Below are 17,509 nucleotides of genomic sequence, written 5' to 3'. Positions count from 1 at the left end.
CACTCATGTTTTAGTTGTTGCTAAGTAGTCTTTACAGTAAATCAAGGTCTTTTCAGCTTCTCATGCTCTACTGACAGAGAAGGCTGGAGATGCACAAGAAGCTGGGAGGGTGCACAGCCAGGACAGCTGACCCAAACTGGCCAAAGGGCTATTCCATACCATATGATGTCATGCTCAGTATATAACTAGGGGTAACCTGGCCGGGGGTCTGCTGCTCAGGGATTGGCTGGGCATCTGTTGGCAGGTGGTGAGCAATTGCATCGTGCATCACTTGCTTTATATATTCATTACTATTATTATTATTATTATTATTATTATTATTATTATTACTATTATTATTATTACTATTTCAATTATTAAACTGTTCTTATCTCAACCCACAAGTTTTCTCACTTTTACTCTTCCCCATCCCACTGCGGGAAGAATGAATGAGTGGCTGTGTGGTGCTCAGTCGCCAGCTGGGGTTAAACCACAACAGGGGTATAAATGAAATTTTATCCTTTGAAGTTCATTAGAAACAGGACAGATCAGATCTTCTGTTCATGCAGATTATCATGACTCCATTGAGTATGGTGATACCTACCTTTGAAAATCTGATATGCTATTTTTATGATGGCATGTTTGGAAATTCAATGAGAAATTATTTCTATTTCTCTTTTTCTGTGGGTCATCTTGTGTCTCAGATGAGACTATATGTAGTTATCTCCTAGATAACTATCTTTAAATTTAAAAATAATTTCAGACATCTTCAGATATACCAATGAAATAACTGCATTAATTTGTCTCAAGACTGGTTATTTGTACAGGCAAAAATACTGTGTTTGATGAGATAGGGGAGATCTTATAAATGTTCTCCAAATAGTCTTTCTTGCACGTGTAAGATAGGCAAGGAAATCTTTTGTATATGCAACTGCCTGATTTGTCAGTCATTACAGTAAGCAACCCACAATTGCTCATACATTTTTACACAAATCAAAAGACTCAATTTTCCATGTATTTTGACCATGATTTTTCATAGCTAATTTATCACTCCAGTTGAGTCACAGGAGTGTGGTATAATTTGCCTTGAACACTTTTGGCTCTTCGTATCTCTTGAGAACTAGTCACATTGCACTTCTGGCACAAAAACCTCGAAACATCTGAAGGACAGTTAAGGGGAAGTTTACCAGACATTTTGGATCTTTTGGAAGCTTGGATTTGGATTTGGCTTTCAGAAATATGCAAAGGCTCAGAGAAAAACTTATTGCTTTTTCTAAACCTCTGACTTTCTGTAGAAAGAATGATCGAATTGTATGAGCATAACCTCAAAATACTCCATGTCTTTTTGGTAGTTCTAAAGACAAGCACTGATTCATGGTAAAGTGTCTTGCCAGAAACAGACAACAAACAAATTCAGCCCATAGTTCCTTATCTAGAGAGTTCTTCACTGTTCCACACAGAATAGAAATGGATGTTGTCCTGGTAATAGGTCTCTCTCTTTTCAGGGAGCAAGAACGACATTGCCGATCCCTACTTCTTACTGTTTGTCCAGAAAATGTAAACAATTAATTTCTGTCTTTTCCTTAATTGGACAGATAGTCCAGTATTATAATATTTCTGCTACATATGAAAAATATAAAGAAAGAGTTTTGTAAGTATGTGGGGTGAATACAAGAAACAAATTTTAATACAGTGGAAGCCACAAAGCCACCATGGTTAACATTTAAGGCTTGATTAATTTCTCCCCTACAGAGTTAAGATTTTGTATTTTTAGGTATTCTCGGTTTTGGGAAGCTGCAATGTAAGGAAAGTAATAGTCACAAAACCAGCTTTTCATTAATGCTTTTGGGTATAATCAAGATGACTATGTAAACACTTGACCATTCCATCTTTTATTTCATAGAGCGACAGACACTAACAAGGGATTTATTTTTCCTTTAAATGCAATCTAGAGTAGCGCTAGCTTGTGATTCCATTGTCTGTGCTTCCATAAACTAAAGCGAGAGAAAGACTAGATTATGTCCTGAGACTGCACTTCACTCTGCTTTGGGCCATTTAAGACTGTCTTATAAATATGAAGGAAAAGGCGTGATATACATCATATAAATTATATTAGTACACAAAACAGAGGCTAAACTGGAAATATCAGGTGCGCAGGATTCTTCCTGAATCATCTTTGCCTCCTCATGTTAGATGATAACTTTATTTACAGTAATTTTTTCCCTGTTAATTGTATTTATATCATTGTTCCGTGGCCCAAAGAAGTTCAAGAAACCATGTTTTAAAACGACACAGATTTTAAATTAAACCACATTTTTAAATAGTATCCTTAAAAGTAGCCTGAATCCCGTTAAAGCTTTGGATCACTCAGCATTCTTACCTTTGCCATTTTGCTCATAGTATGTTCTCATTGCTGAAATTAGATGAGCTGAGAAACATGCTTGGGTTGAAAAATATGATACTTATCATGTTATCCAAAATATTACTGTTTACTACACTGCACCAATGTCTTCCTTTAAATACAAGGCATAACATAAGGCAAAATTCCGTTCTACAGGAGCTTGGGAGTTAGCCAGCAGAGCTAGCTTCAAACTTTTATGATAAATATCTGTAAAGCATTTCATTTAGAGAGAAAATAATTATCATTCTACCTAAAACCATAATCAGAAAAAGAAGATATGATTTAAAATGTCTAAAAACACATTGATTCAAACACATGTTTACCTGTGAGATAGGAGCAATTTAAAGTCTCTCATGTAATAATGTCTGGTTTATTGTCTATGGAACATTTTAATAAAACATGAAATGAAATTAAATAGAATCATTTCCCATACTAGCTTCCTAACATATGGTAACATACCTGCCTGTTCACTACTGTCTAATCAGTAACTGAACCTTGTACTGCACTTTTATGGTGCTTCCTTGCTGGGTCTATTGCCCACTTAGGAGTATAAAATCATGTTATGTTTTTTATTGCTCTCAGCCATCCTAGCTCCCTTTTCTCTGGTAGGCTGTTTTGCACAGTATCAGAGCAATATCAGATTAAGCCTCTGTAGAACAAACTCTTACTGTCTCTTTTAGCATCTCTTCGTTGTCTGATGCAAGCCACTTTGTACAAGTTCTTACTTGTCTTTATAGTGTTTTTCTGTATACTGCACAAATCCTTTGGCTACCCAAACTGTTTGAAAGAAGGCATTAAACTTGCCATGGAGCGAGGCTAATTCTGTACTTCAGGGGTAGTACTCTGGTATCAGTCTTGCCAAGGCAAGTCCATGGCCTTGGGGCTCACTTAGTCTAAGACTTCTAGATTCCTGGATGCATAGAAGAAAGAGAAAACAACTTCCAACTAAGTTATCAGTGTACAAAACTACTCCCTAATTTTCCACAACAACAGGCTTGCTTTTCAGTCACTGTACAGATGCTACTGAATTTAACACAGGGAAGTATCAATGACATTTAATTTTAAAACACTCACATTTTTCATTAAATTTTATCAGTTTGAAAGAATATTCTGGGACTGCTTGATTTAGTGAAATCTTACAATATTGTGATTAAAAGGTACATTTTTAAGTTTGTGAAAACAGCACAATAGCTTAATTTCTGTTCAATGTTGCGTGTGTTCTGTTCATGTTTCTGTGGCTCAGTTCCACAGCTTTAAAATATTCCTTTCCGTGATGATTATAAGTTCTTCAGGAACTAAATTGCCTTACTAGGTCTTTGTAACCAAAGGACAAGGGGATTTAAAAAAGAGGACTTCATCTGGGAAACTCATAATGCCTGAAGCTTCAGCAACACTTTGAATCACTGTAGCTACAGCCTCATATGTTCTTTTTCCGTGCCTTTGGGGTTTTTCCTCCTAATTTGGACTTTTTCATAGTTGTATCCTTGCACAATTTTCTTCTATTTGTCAGAAGACAAGTAACTGAATAACACAAGCAAATACAATTCCTTCTTTTTTTCAGAGAAACTGTAGCAGGTTGCACACATAGACTATATTTCATTCCCTAAAAGCTGAGCAAAACCCATTCCTCTGACATTGTGTAATCTAACTTCGGTGAGAGTAGAATTTAAGGTATTCTAAAACTTGAGGTCTTAACTCATGTTTCAATCTATTACTATAACCCTAGAACAGGGAACAAGGTTTTGATCGGCCTGTTTTTCCATCAGAATAGTAATTCTGATCAATATCAGCAGCGACAATGTCATTGCAAAATTAAAAATAAAAAATGAAAATTGACTTTTTGAGGATTATTTCCATTCTTTGATAAATAATGCCTATTATTTTCAAAGTCTGACTGTTGCAAATATGAAATATGTGTGTTTCACGTCAGCAAAACAAGAAAAACCTGTTAGGTGATGTTACAAGAAAGAATATTATGTCCTGCACAAATTTCAACAAAGAGGTCAGGTAAAAATAATCTTTGTTAGCAAACTGATTCTGTAAGGTTTTTAATCTATTGATAGCAGAATGTAAGAATGTGAAAAATCATCTGTATATGAGAACAGACCACCTACAGGCATAAATTTTAAATTAAGCAACAATAAAATTTCTCCACATAAACTTGGAATCTGTACCTACTCCCACTACAGTAAATGGTAAAACTTCCATTTATTGCCATAGTAACAGAGTTGGGTCCTTAAGCCTCATGTCTTATTTGTAGATGTAGCAGTCAGCCACTTCCTAGGGCACTAGTAGAAATAGTAGGTAAAGTTCTGTTGGCAGAAAGATGTTATTTAACTGGTAACTCTCCTTGACACAGAACAAATTCTGATGAGTAAAAAGCAACTTCCCATTTTCAACACTGTAAGCTGACACTCAAACACCCACAACAAAGGTAAAAGAGAAAGGAAAAGGAGAGTATTCTGTCTGTTAAGCATGGACTGTATGGGCTAGGTTAAAAAACTCAAACAGTTTATGAAAGAGCAGCAGATCACTGCCCTTGTTGAAGGTAAGAACGGTTTTGGTTAAATTATCTGTTATTGGGACACAGCTGATGGTTTTTCTGCAGGTTCTTGGCTCATCTTTCAGTATGCAAGTATGGAATAGGAGAAAATGAAGGTGTCAGAAATTTGTCCATTTTTCCTTCTTCCTTTTTCCATTTAGGTTCATATAAAAACATGTCTATGCTTTCATTCGTGCAGGCTTTTAGCAATACGAGCCAGTTGTCCAGGTGTTAGAAGCAAATATCCAGAGGGAGCTGAGCCAACGAAAGTAGATTTCATTCTGGAGAAAAGCAAGGTTGAAAAGCGGCAAAGGAGACTTGTTTAAAGACTTTTTTTTTAATCTGCCTTTCTGAGCTGATCTGAGTTTTCTTTATTTAAGGAGTTATCCTGGATCAGGCCATATGTGCATATGCATGTACCTACGTACCCATACCCATGCACATACCTGTACCCGTACATGTACATGTATATGTATACTTGCATGTGTTCAGTTGAATCGTAATGATGTCTCTTGATTATGCTGACTCTGAAGAACAGATGGAATAAACATTAGCCAACTGAAGTTCATGTCATAACCATATATAAGAAATTATCAAATGCTCATAAAACCCCATGCAGCAGATGTCACAAAGTTATATGAAAGAAAGTGCTGAGTCTACTTAATTCTTGTAAATGAAGACATTTGTTACTGTTCTTTAGACTTTTTTTTGTAAGACTTTACACATTTTGCATATTTTAGGTTGAAGACTATTTGGCTCTAAGTTTATACTGCATTGTCCTTTAGTCAAATTTTCAATAATTTTAAATGGTCTGCTCAAGTCACAGCAATGACAGTATATTGACCAGAAGTATCAAATGTTGGTTTCTTGAATCAAAAACACAAAACACATATTGGCTTACAAATATTGAAATATTCAGTGAAATCAATATAAGTTTGTATATTGTTGATAAACAGGAAGCCAGATTCAAAACAAATACAAGACAGTTTAACAATCAAGTTTGTTACAGCTAGTATTGGCATAATCTATTAATCACTTCAGAACTTCAACATTCAGACCATCTTGGTATGCTGAGCTGGGTATATTTTTCCAATATGAAGTTGTGTTTAGTTCATTATTCTGCGTATGTACCATGTTTGTTTTGTTTTATTTTTCTCCAATCCTGAAACATTTGCACGAAGTCTGTCTTCAGCCGTATTCTGGCATTATTTCCTCTGATGTTCTTCAGCAAGATTAGCAGCCCTATTATAGAATGCATTGATTTTTTTTTTTTTTTTTTAGAAATGATATTTTGTAATACTATCAACATATGCTTCATGCTGCTATTTAAAATGATGCATAGTGTAGGACAAGCTTTCCTTTAAACAAAGGGTAATTGTGCACTGAATCTGCTGGCCTTCTGTTATGAAGCAAACCCTTGCATGTCAGAATTTGTATTACCCAAGATGGTCAGACTGTTGTTCACAAGGTGGAAATTGCATGGGGTTTTTTTTGCATGATATGTAAATACAAATTTCATGGGAACCAGATAATAAATATCCACCCTCTTTATCTTTTAAGATAACCATGTACAAAACATAATGGAAATTTTCATAGCTGCATCTGATGATTGCTCTAAAAATAAAAGTGTGGAGAAAAAATGTCTGAATCAGTCTTTTTATTTTCTAGTCATTATTTTTTCTGCTATCCGCAGTGATAATGGCACAAAACAGATAGTCTGCATTTTGGTTGTTTTGTTTTGTTTTGTTTTCTAGTAGCTCCTGTTTCAAGAAAAGCTTTCTTAGCAGATCATTTGATTGATAATTTCAGGGTTTTGTGCACTTTACATTGTCCGTAACACCTGTAAACGCTCTGGTCATAGCTCGCAGGGGTTAACACCTTTTGTTAACCAATTCTTTCAGGATGAAAAGCATTGCTTTCTGTGTCCTGTAATAGTACCAAGTTAACTGTAAAGTGACGGCGGCAATTCCCCTCCCATACAAGAGCAGCCCCCAAGGAGCGCAAGTGACCAGGAGCGCGGCGACCAGGCGGGGCAAACAGGGTGTGGTGCGTCAGGAGGGCGTGGCGCGTCAGTCCGTGCAGCAGTTTGCGCAGGCAGGGCGTGTGGGGAAGGCGAAGTCACCCAACCAGCTCAAGAGGTGCGTTCGTTTGGTAGTCCTCCTCCTTTCAGAGGAAACTTAGCTATGGTATTCACTCGTCAGAAAGCGATGCCCTCCGTGCTCGCCAGAGTGGATGTGGCTACCCAGACGGAGCTCCCGCGAAAACATGCAGCCACCCAGATCTCAGGCTGCAGGGAGTGCCAGGGCCTCTCACTGTTCACGGATGGCAGCTGTGAGGACAGCTGTGTGAGGTGCGACCAGGTGGGTGGTTTGCTCTGCATGGTGGCAGAGCTATGGGAGGAGGTAGAAAGGTTAAGGAGCATCAGGGAGGCTGAGAAAGAGATAGACTGGTGGTGCCATGCCCTGCCCCCCTGAGACAGGAACAGGAGCAGCAGCAGCCACCAGTAAGAACCCACGATCGAGGGGATCCTGTATCCTCCCCCACAGGGCTGAAGGCAGCAGCTCAAAGGAAAAGAGTGAATGGAGGCAAGTCCACACTCGTGGTGGCAGGCAAATGCCGTCCTTGCCCACCTCGCCTCCCCAGGTGCCTCTGTACAACAGGTATGAGGCCCTGGAGGTGGAAGGCCAGTCAATGGAGGATGGGGATGACGGTCCATCTGCATCAGAGGTGTCGCCCAGGTCAGAAGAACATACCTCTCATATCAACACCACCTTCGCTAGGAAGAGAAGACAGGTTATAGTTGTGAGTGACTCCCTTCTAAAGGGAACCGAGGGTCCGATATACCAGACGGACCCTCCTCTTAGGGAAGTCTGCTGCCTCCCTGGGGCCCGGGTGAAGGATATCACAAGGATACTGCCTAGCCTGGTACGGCCCTTGGACTATTACCCTCTACTGCTCTTCCATGTGGGGGATGATGAAGCTGCAACATGAAGTCCTAGGGCAGTCAAAAGAGACTTCAGGGCCTTGGGACGGCTAGTAAGGGATTCTGGAGCACAGCTTATTTTCTCCTCTCTCCTTCCAGTTGTGGGCAGTTACACTAGAAGGAACAGAGGCACCCAATCTATCAACTCATGGCTCCGTGGCTGGTGTCATCGCCACGGATTTGGTTTTTTTGATAACGGGATGGCCTACAGAGCACCAGGGTTGCTGGCGTCTGATGGGATTCATCTTTCTCAAACGGGAAAGAGAATCTTTGCTCAGGAACTTGCGGGGCTTATCGACAGAGCTTTAAAGTAGACTCGAAGGGGGAGGGGGATAATATCAGGCTTGCCCGAGGGAAGCTGAGGGACGACGTGCCACGGTTAGAGGGAGCAGGTGCCAGAGAGGGCACTCAGCCTGTGTCTCTGAGATGTGTGGGGTGCACTGGGGCACAGCCGAAGTCGAACAGAGTTGAGCTAGGGGATACTGAGGCAATAGGAGCCAAGAGGGAAACGCCAGTGAAACGTCTCAAAGCACACAAGGGGTGTTTTCTATGAAGGAGACACGGACAACAGCCCAGCTGAAGTGCCTCTACACCAATGCACGCAGCATGGGCAATAAGCAGGAGGAGTTGGAAGCCATTGTACATCAGGAAAACTATGATATGGTTGCCATCACAGAAACATGGTGGGATGACTCACACAATTGGAGTGTGGCGATGGATGGCTATAAACTCTTCAGGAGGGATAGGCAAGGCAAAAATGGTGGTGGGGTAGCCCTATACGTCAGGGAGTGTCTGGATAGTTTAGAGCTTAATGATGGTCATGATAGGGTGGAGTGTCTATGGGTAAGAATCAGGGGGAAGGCCAACAAGGCAGATATTGTGGTGGGAGTCTGTTACAGACCACCCAACCAGGATGAGGATACTGAAGAACTGTTCTATAAGGATCTGGGAGAAGCCTCACGATCGCCAGCCCTTGTTCTTGTGGGGGACCTCAACCTACTGGATGTCTGCTGGAAACACAATGCAGCAGAGAGGAAACACTCTAGGAGGTTCCTGGAGTGTGTGGCAGAAAACTTCCTGACACAGCTGGTGAGTGAGCCAACTAGGGAAGGTGCCCCGCTGGACCTCTTGTTCACAAACAGAGAAGGACTTGTGAGCCATATGATGGTTGGAGGCCGTCTTGGGCAGAGTGATCATGAAATGATAGAGTTTTTGATACTTGGAGAAGCGAGGAGGGGAGTCAGCAGAACTGCCACCTTAGACTTCCGGAGGGCAGACTTTGGCCTATTTAGGAGACTGGTTGACAGAGTCCCCTGGGAGGCAGCCCTAATGGGCAAAGGAGTCCAGGAAGGCTGGACATTCTTTAAGGAGGAAGTCCTAAAGGCACAAGAGCAGGCTGTCCTCAGGTGCTGAAAGACGAGCCAGTGGGGAAGAAGACTGACCTGGCTGAATAGAGAGCTTTGGCTAGAACTCAGGAAAAAGAGGAGAGTCTGTGATCTCTGGAAGAAGGGGCAGGCAAGTCAAGAGGACTACAAAGGTGTAGTGAGGTTGTGCAGGGAGAAAATTAGAAGAGCCAAAGCTGAGCTAGACCTCAATCTGGCTACTGCCATAAAAGACAACAAAAAATACTTCTTCAAATACATTAGAAGCAAAAGGAGAGCTAAGGAGAATCTCCAGCCTCTATTAGACGGGCGAGGGAACACAGTGACCAAGGATGAGGAAAAGGCTGAGGTACTTAATGCCTTCTTTGCCTCAGTCTTTTATAGTAGGGCCAATTGTTCTCTGGGTACCCAGCCCCTGGAGTTGGAAGATAGGGATGGGGACCAGAATGGAGCCCCCATAATCCAGGGGGAAATGGTTAGTGAGCTGCTGCACCACTTAGACATTCACAAGTCTATGGGGCCTGATGAGATCCACGCGAGAGTACTGAAGGAACTGGCAGAAGTGCTCACCAAGCCCCTTTCCATCATTTACCAGCAGTCCTGGCTAACTGGGGAGGTCCCAGTTGACTGGAGATTAGCGAATGTGACACCCATCTACAAGAAGGGCCAGCAGAGGACCCGGTGAACTACAGGCCTGTCAGCCTGACCTCGGTACCAGGAAAGCTGACGGAGCAGATCATCCTGAGTGCCATCACGGGGCATGTAGAGGGATCAAGCGCAGCCAGCATGGGTTTAGGAAAGGCAGGTCCTGCTTGACCAACCTGATCTCCTTCTATGACAAGGCGACCCACTGAATGGATGAGGTAAAGGCTGTGGATGTTGTCTATCTAGACTTCAGTAAAGGCTTTGACACTGTTTCCCACAGCATTCTCCTGGAGAAACTGGCTGCTCATGGCTTGGACGGGTGTACTCTTCGCTGGGTAAAGAACTGGCTGGATGGCCGGGCTCAAAGAGTGATGGTGAATGGAGTTGAATCCAGTTGGCGGACAGTCACAAGTGGTGTCCCCAGGGCTCTGTGTTGGGGCCAGTTCTGTTTAATATCTGTATCAATGATCTGGACAAAGGGATCGAGTGCACCCTCAGTAAGTTTGCAGATGACACCAAGTTGGGTGGGAGTGTTGATCTGCTTGAGGGTAGGAAGGCTCTACAGAGGGATCTGGACAAGCTGGATTGATGGGCCCAGGCCAATTGTATGGGGTTCAACAAGGCTAAATGCAAGGTCCTGCACTTGGGCCACAACAACCCCATGCAATGCTACAGGCTTGGGGAAGAGTGGCTGGAAAGCTGCCCAGCAGAGAAGGACCTGGGGGTGTTGGTTGACAGCCGGCTGAATATGAGCCAGCAGTGTGCCCAGGTGGCCAAGAAGGCCAATGGCATCCTGGCTTGTATCAAAAATAGTGTGGGCAGCAGGACCAGGGAAGTGATCATCCCCCTGTACTCGGCACTGATGAGGCTGCATCTTGAATATGGTGTTCAGTTTTGGGCCCCTCACTACAAGAGAGACATTGAGGTGCTGGAGCGTGTCCAGAGAAGGGCAATGAAGCTGGTGAAGGGTCTGGAGCACAAGTCTGATGAGGAGCTGCTGAGGGAACTGGGGTTGTTTAGTCTGGAGGAAAGGAGGCTGAGGGGAGACCTTATTGCTCTCTACAACTGCCTGAAAGGAGGTTGTAGTGAGGTGAGGGTCGGTCTCTTCTCCGAGGTAACAAGTGACAGGACGAGAGGAAATGGCCTCAAGTTGCACCAGGGGAGGTTTAGACTGGATATTAGGAAATTTTACTTCACCGAAAGGGTTATCAACATTGGAACAGGCTGCCCAGGGAAGTGGTTCAGTCGCCATCCCTGGAAGCATTTAAAAGACGATTGGATGAAGTGCTTAGGGACATGGTATAGTGGTGGTCTTGGTAGTGTTAGGTTTACAGTTGGACTCAGTGATCTTAAAGGTCTTTCCCAGCCTATATGATTCTGTGATTCTGTGATTCTGTAAAGTGTGGAAATTCTATGTTTGGGACTTCGAACAGAAATTGGTTCAGTAATTTCCAAAACAGAAGGAGGGAGAAAATCTTCCATTTCGTTATATTCAGAACAGTTACAACTAGTTCACTGTAAAGCTTTTGCAGTTCCTGGTTTCCAAACTGGGATTCGAAATTAGGTGAGTGAGCTGTCTGATGTGCACTGATAATGTGGGGAAAGTGCCAACAACTGTATCATCACTGCCAAAAGACAGCAATCTGCTATTGTACATTAGGCCTCCAAAAAATGTAATTAAAAAAAAACAAAAGAAAAAAAAGGGGAGTACTTTGTTCCCCAAAGTCTTGAATCTTTTGCAACCACTTACAAAGGTGAATCCCATTTGAAAAAAATCAACACTATCACGTCAGAAGAAAAATGCATTGAGTAGCACTTTACTTCATTGCTCTCTACAGCTTCCTGAGGAGGGGAAATGGAGAAGGAGGTGCTGACCTCTTCTCCCTGGTATCCTGTGGTAGGATGCGTGGCAATGGTGCAAAGCTGCATCAGGGGAGGTTCTGAGTGGACATTAGGAAGCATTTCTTTATGGAGAGGGTGGTCAAACACTGGAACAGGCTTCCTAGAGAGGTGGTCAATGCCCCAAGCCTGTCAGTGTTTAAGAGGCATTTGGACCATGCCCAATGTTATTAACATGTTTAAACTTTTGGTCAGCCCTGAAGTGGTCAGGCAGTTGGACTAGATGATCCTTGTAGGTCCCTTCCCACTGAAATATTTTCTTCTAGTCTATACTTTGGCGAAAAAATGCAAAGCCATGGTGAATGAGACCTATAGATCTGAATAATGTGATTTTTAATCTTCTAAAGATTTGGAACAAAGAAGAAATTAATAAGTACAGGAAAGAAAAAACAGAAAAAAATAATTAGTACTATGTAAATAATAATAATATTTACCAGGATGAGCCAGGTAACACTGACTGTATGTTGGGCTGCCAGTTGGACATGGCAAGGCTTCAGGAAAAAGTTTCAACCAAGAGCATGGAAACAAAAATCAATGAGCCAGACTAAAGCAACCCCATGAATGATTTTAAAAAGGAGTAGGAGCTTTTTAAAATTAGTCATGAGATAAACAGGGAGTGAGCAAAAGTTGCTGAACGCTAAATACAGTGACAAAAGGCTCTTTCTACTGTGACTAAACACAATAATTTTGATATAAGCATCCAGGATTAATTCTGAAATGTCACAGTGGCATGGAACAAATTTTTAAATGTAGCATCTTGCTTGAGTCTGTTGCAACTATTCAAAGTGTAAAATCTATGAGGAAAAATCCTTTTCTAGAGCATGTCCCTGAATCACCTTACAAACTGAACTGGTTACTGCCTAGAGGTGCATGAGACACATTATGGGATGAAGGGAAGAAGCCTTCGGGATGGCATAAGGTTTATTATGGCATGTATAGGGGAAGGACCAGAGGTGGAGAAAGGGAGGGCTGAGGGTGGTTTGGGGATGAAAAAGCATAGGAAAGTAGAGAGGAAAGGGGATAAAAGTGTTTAGAGGTATGTAAACAGGGGCTGGTCAGTGTGCTTGTGAGGCCATGCCCTGCACCTGATCAGCATAGTCTGTCCTGTCTTCTCACTGATCTCCTTTTCTGAGTATTTCCTGGGTGAGGAGCACTGTCCTGTGTGTGGAGGCTCAATGCCAGACGTGGGTGTGGGACCACAGGTCACAGGGATGTGCACCAGGGTGCCAGCAACTCAAGACTGTGGTGTCTGCATGTTGTCTGTGTGCCTATATTAGGGTGTGCAATCGCTAGCAAACATCAAGCAGGACTAGTGGTGAGTAGGATAAGGGGTTTGGGAGCCATGTATTGGAATGGTCTTAACTCTGGGCTGGATGATATCAAATCAGAGTGTCTGAGAGTCAGCTGCTGGAGAGGTCGTAGGTCGAAGCCAGCTACTGCAGAGACCCATGTGCATGGATTTAGGTGTGTGTATGGTATGTGTGCGTGAGTGTGTGTGTGCACAAGGCAACAAGGACAACAGGAGATCCAGGGGCAAGCTACTATATAGACTTATGTCTAAAGCCATATACTGGATGGATCCACATTTTATATAAGTATACATGTATATGTGTGTATATATATGCATATACAAATACAAATATACATTAATGCATACATAGATGCATATATGTATATTTATGTGCATGTGTATAAATATACGTACTCAGAATCAGAATTACAGAATAGTTTAGGTTGAAAAGGACCTCTGGAGGTCATCTCATCCAACCCCCCTGCTCAAACAATGTAACCTAGAGCAGGTTGCCCATGACCATGTCCAGATGGCTTTTGAAGATCTCGAAAGATGGAAACTTCACAACTTCTCTGGGTAACCCGTGCCAGTGCTTTGTCACCCTCACAGTGAAAAGTGTTTCCTGATGTTCAGAGAGAGCCTCCTGTGTGTCAGTCTGTGCTCATTGCCTCTGGTCCTTTCACTGGGCACCACTGAAAAGAGCCTGGCTCTGTCTTCCTTGCATTCTCCCTTCAGATATTTGTACACATTGATGAGATTTCCCCTGAGCCTTCTGTTCTCCAGGCTGAACATCCTAGCTCTCAGCCTTTCCTCATACATGAGATACTCCAATTCCTTAATCGTTTTAATGGCCCCTTGCTGGTCTCTTTCCAGTAACTCTGTATCTCTTTCGTGCTGGGAACTGGATGCAGTACTCCCGGTGTAGCCTCACCAGTGCTGAAGAAAGGGGAAGGAAAGAACTCCCTCTGCCTGTTAGCAATACGTTGTCTAATACAGCCCAGGATATCATTAGCCTTCTTTGTGGCAAGGGCACATTGTTGCCTCATGTTCCATTCAGCAGCAGGCCCACATTTCCCGTAGTCTTCCTTTTGCTGCTTATGTACTTATAGAAGCCGTTCTTGTTGCCTTTGACATCCCTTGCCAAGTTCAACTCCAGGTGGGCTTTGGATTTCTGAACTGTGTCTCCGCATGCCCGGACAATCTCATTACACTCCTCCCAGGTTATGAGTCCCTCCTTCTACCTTTTGTATAATTCCTTTTTGTGTTTGAGTTTTGCCAGGAGCTCCTTGTTCGTCCATACATTTTTGCCTGACTTCCTGCTCATTGGGATGGACCACTCTTGAGCTTGCAGCAGCTTTCTTGGACCTCTATTCCCTCCAGGTCTGATCCCGTGGGACTCTTTCGGGTAGAATCCTGAAAAGGCCAAACTCTACAGTCCTGAAGTTCAGGGTTGTGAGCTCACTTTTTGCTTACTCCTATCTCTCAGGATCCTTAATTCCACCATCTCACGATTACTGCAACCAAGGCTGTCTTTTACCTTCAGAATCTTTACAAGTCCTTGTTTGTGCATATGATGTCCAGCAGAGCACGGTTCCTTGTGCGTTTTTCTACCACTTGTGTCAGAAAGATGTCATTGATGCTCTCTGGGAACCCCATGGGCTGCTTATGTCCTGCTGTGCTGTCCCTCTAGCAGATATTGGGGTGGTTCAAGCCCCCCATAAGGACCAGGGACTGTGAATGTGAGGCTGCTTCCAGCTGTCTGAAGAAGGCCTCATCTACTTGTTTTTCCTTATCAGGTGGCCCACCCATTATAATGTCACCCATACTGGCCTGCTCTTTAATCCTTACCCAAAAGCTCTCATTGGCTCATTATCCATCCCCAGGCAGAGCTCTATGCACTCCAGCTCTGTCATAAAGGGCAACTCCTCCTCCTCATCTTCCTGGCTTGTCTTTCCTAAAAAGCCTGTATCTCTCCAGTCATGCGAGCCATCCCACCCTGTCTCTGTGATCCCAACAAGATCCCAGCAAGTTGCAGCAAGTAGCCCTGCAACTCCACACAGATCTCTAATTCTTTCTATTTATTTCCCCATGCTGCATGTATTGGTATACGGACACTTCAGAGAGCAGCATGCTGATTTCCCAGAAAGGGTCTAGGTATTTTTCCCATAAAGGTATCTTGTAGGCTTGTCCTTGCTTACATGCAAATGCTTGAGGTGACTCTGCTTAAGACCAGCTTTGTTGATTTTATGTTACCTTTCTGTCATGTCAGTCTAGGCCCTTTGCTCATCAGCTCTGTCCATCATTGCCTCGCAAGGCTGCTGGTAACTGTCTCCCTCCCCTGTCACACATACACTCCATATCCATATATATATATATGTACATATATATATGGATATGTGTCTATACACATACATATAGACATGCATACATACACATATACGTATATGTATATGTATTTTCCATTAACAAGCTTTCATCCTGATCAACCAAAGAGGGGATCAGGTTGTCAGTCCTGTTCACGTTTGTGAGTCTGTTTTCCTTTTGTGTTGACTACAGTGACTGGCCATATATATAAAATACATATATAGATCTAAGTAGGTATATACAAACACATTTAAAGTGTAATGTGTGAGTGTGCCTGTTAGGGTTACATGCTCAGCTTTGCTACTGGCTGGACTTGCAAACATGAAGTTGGATCAGACTTGCAGATATCAGGCTACCAGATTTGGCAACACCTAAAAACCAATCAACCAACCAACCAAACAGGATTTAAGAAAAATTGATTTTAGCCTTTTGTTATCATCTGACAGTGAACGTCAGTCTGTTCCAGCACAGTGGGACTTGTGCTCTTGAAAAGCCACATTCCTCCTTTTCATTTGTTCACAGATTAGGAGAGTGCCTGGTCAGCAATATTCAGGCTTCACAGCTCTAGCTCATGATTGTGCTTCCGAACTCACTCAAAGTAACTAAATTTGTGGTGAATTTTTGCCTAGGCAAAAATAAGCAAGTGTCTTCTTTGCTTAAACCTGACTAACCAGTAATTTAGAAAAACTAGCCCTTCAAAATTTGACTCTGGTAGTATGAATATCTTCTTCAGCCTCCTGGCTGAGTCTGCTAAAAGGCAATCTTCTCCCACTGAAGCGGGTAGTGGGATTGGGATTAGAATTTGGGAACTGGACTGTTGACAACCTCTAAAATAAAAAGCTACCAGGTTACATGAGATGCATCCCCATGTGGCCAGTATTAGTCTGGAATTCACTGAATTTTACTTTAAATCATCTGAACTCTGAGTCATTCAGGTCTCAAGCATAGCATATTAACATTTTAAATGATTTTACCAACATAATGGTTTGTGTACCTGAGACAAGGAACTAAAACATGAGTTTTATTGAATTTCAATTCCAGAATGTGAGCTTTTCCCTCTTTGGTCTGTATAACTCTGTGTGAACTTAATACGGAAATCTCCTTCCTGACTATGACTTGGCTTCCTTGATTAGTCGTTCCCTAGTGTGTTATCGCAAAGTCACTCAGGCTGTTGTCATTGACTTATTGGTATAAGAGTGGTTTAAAGAATGGAAAACATCAAAACCTTGACTTAAAGAAACAAAACCACACAAAAGTCCATAGTAAGCAGGAGAGAGAAGACAGCTCAGAAGACGTTGTACAAAGTTCACCGAGGTAGCAATAAGCTTATAGTCAGGATATTCTAGCTTTTAATTTCAAATGTTAAATAATTATATCCTCCTAGAAGAGGGCTACCATCATTACATGCTGACTAGTAAAATCTGGAATACACAGTTTCTCTGTAGAGAAACTTCACAGTTTGTTTATTTTATGAGATTAGAATTCTCATGTTGAGTTGTTGTTCTTTTCCACTATTCACAAAGAGCCATCTTCACCAGAAAGTAAATAATTACTCTGGAGAGAAAAAAGCTATAGAAAATAGTTTTTTCTAAATTGCTCTTAAAGTTGTAAAACCACTAGTTTTCAATCAATGTAAAAATTCTTTGCCTCCTTTTCCAACATTTTGGGATTTCTACGCTGTTATTGATCTAATATTAGAACATCACATAATCCTGTTAACAGAGCAGGGGGAATTTGTCATTTCTTCACCACATGACAACGGTAGGCAATTGACAGCAGATGGTAGACTTGGAATATTCTGATCAGATATTTGGGCTTTCTGTGAAACTTCATCCATCGTATTTATTTGCAACCTCCTCAAAGGTAAAATGTTAACAGTCTGGGGAAAAAAAAAAAAAAATTCATCGTTGGGACAGAGAGGCCCATAGAGGTTTTTTCTGCATTCATCAGAAGTGAAGAGAATGTCATCGCTATAGTATCATCACATCTATCTACTGCCCAAAGGAAGGACATGTTCAATGAA

Source organism: Ciconia boyciana, chromosome 4 (assembly GCF_034638445.1).
Source record: "Ciconia boyciana chromosome 4, ASM3463844v1, whole genome shotgun sequence".
In the NCBI taxonomy this organism is placed as follows: domain Eukaryota; kingdom Metazoa; phylum Chordata; class Aves; order Ciconiiformes; family Ciconiidae; genus Ciconia; species Ciconia boyciana.
The sequence above is the reverse complement of the archived record's forward strand: the minus strand, read 5'-3'. Positions refer to the sequence as shown.